We start from the raw sequence: 1,836 nt of genomic DNA, 5'->3' as shown, positions 1-1,836 counted from the left end.
CCTGACATTCCCCTGGTGTGGGGCTTGTCCTGATAGCTTCACTCCCTGGTGTGGGGCTTGTCCTGATAGCTTCACTCCCTGGTGTGGGGCTTGTCCTGATAGCTTCACTCCCTGGTGTGGGGCTTGTCCTGGTACCTTCACTCCCTGGTGTGGGGCTTGTCCTGATAGCTTCACTCCCTGGTGTGGGGCTTGTCCTGATAGCTTCACTCCCTGGTGTGGGGCTTGTCCTGATAGCTTCACTCCCTGGTGTGGGGCTTGTCCTGATAGCATCACTTTATTAGTTACAAGAGTTTGTAGGAAACAGTCCCCAGACCATTCCAGTGCTGCAGACCTTCCCCAGGGTTTTTCAAAAGCATTTGTTGATAAGAACCCTTACTTTTGGAATACTAAAGCTTTGAAAGGGAGACGGAATGAAATCGTGTGGCTGGGTCGGTGTTGGCAGACACGGTTATATAAAGTCCTGACGGCTGATGGCGGCAGGCAGGCAGAGTGCTGGCCGACTTCCTGTCCCCCAGAGTTCCAAATCTGTCAACACAGGTGACTTCCCGGCTATCAGAAAAGTAGCGACGATACTGGCTGCTTGGGTAAATATAAATCTCTTAGACTACTGTGATTTAAATATGCCAGAAAATATAATGCTTAGTGTGATGTGATCTAAGACTACAGTTTTATTTAAAGACCAACTCTTTGTCATGGTGAAGCACACTTCAAAATGTTATAGCAACTTCAGAGAGCAGTCACTCAGGATTGCCAGACTTGTCTCTTAATTTATCAGTCCCCTCATCCTTTTATTACTCTGGCTCCAGGTCCAAAATACTCTGGTACTAAAATATATTAGGCAAGTATCACTTTTTTTTTTTTTTTTTAAAGAAGCACCTTCAGGACTTCTCTGGTGGTCTACTTTTTAAGACTCCAAGCTTCCAACACAGGGGTGTGAGTTTGGTCTGTGGTCAGGGAACTAAGATCCCGCATGCAGCATGGCGCGGCCAAAAAACAAAATACAGATTTAAAAAGTGCATATTCATATGTGTCCCACGGCTACTTCTGGTAATCTTTTCTCCCAGTTTTCAGACGAGAAGACTACGAGGTGAGGGGTGAAGCGGCCTTGCCCTGAGTGTCTTTGCACACGTCGCGTGCAGCACTGCAGGGCTCCTCCCAGCAGGGCGCTGCACAGATCACCCCACGCCTCCTCCTTCTCTCTCGAGACTGGGGAAACTGACACCCCAGTGCCGGGTCAGGGAGGCTGCCCCGCAGCTGGGTGGAGGAGGGGAGACTTGGGACGAGTGAAAGTGGGGAGACGCATGGTTGAAAAGAGAGGCGCACGGGGCAGAGAGAGGCTCCAGAGCAGGGAGAAAAGTGAGGCAAGATGGCAAGGGCGGGGCTGAGGCTTCCGACTGCCGTCTCTTTCAGCTTCATTGAGAGTTAGTTTGGGATGGATTCCCCATGGAGACCGGCTGTGTGGGACCTGGCTGGTGGAGACCACTCTTAGCAAAGGCTCAGCCTTCTTCAGGAGTGACAGAGCGTCACTTGTTGCTTAGCTCTGTGAAGGAGGAGGTGGTAGGACTGTAGCTGTTAATGCGAGCCTTGTTATTGCTGTCCAGTTGCTCAGTTGCATCTGACTCTTTGCAGGCCCATGGACTGCAGCACAGGAAGCCAGGCTTCCCTGTCCATCACCATCTCCCGGAGCTTGCTCAGACTCATGTCCATCGAGTCAGTGATGCCATCCAACCATCTCATCCTCTGCTATCCCCTTCTCCTCCTGCCTTCAATCTTCCCAGCATCAGAGTCTTTTCCAATGAGTTGTCTCTTTGCATCAGGTGGCCAAAGTATTGGAGC

General features: G+C 50.8%; 1 protein-coding gene across 1 annotated transcript in view; it reads left to right on the top strand.

The window, feature by feature from the left end:
• POLN (polymerase (DNA directed) nu) overlaps positions 1-1,836 on the top strand; it is a 147,468-nt gene that overhangs the window by 40,599 nt on the left and 105,033 nt on the right. The gene's annotated exons all lie outside the window — the stretch shown is intronic.

Source organism: Bison bison, unplaced genomic scaffold (assembly GCF_000754665.1).
Source record: "Bison bison bison isolate TAMUID 2011002044 unplaced genomic scaffold, Bison_UMD1.0 scf7180017851375, whole genome shotgun sequence".
In the NCBI taxonomy this organism is placed as follows: Eukaryota; Metazoa; Chordata; class Mammalia; order Artiodactyla; family Bovidae; genus Bison; species Bison bison.
Note: the sequence above shows the minus strand (reverse complement) of the source record. Positions and strands in the feature narration are given on the sequence as shown.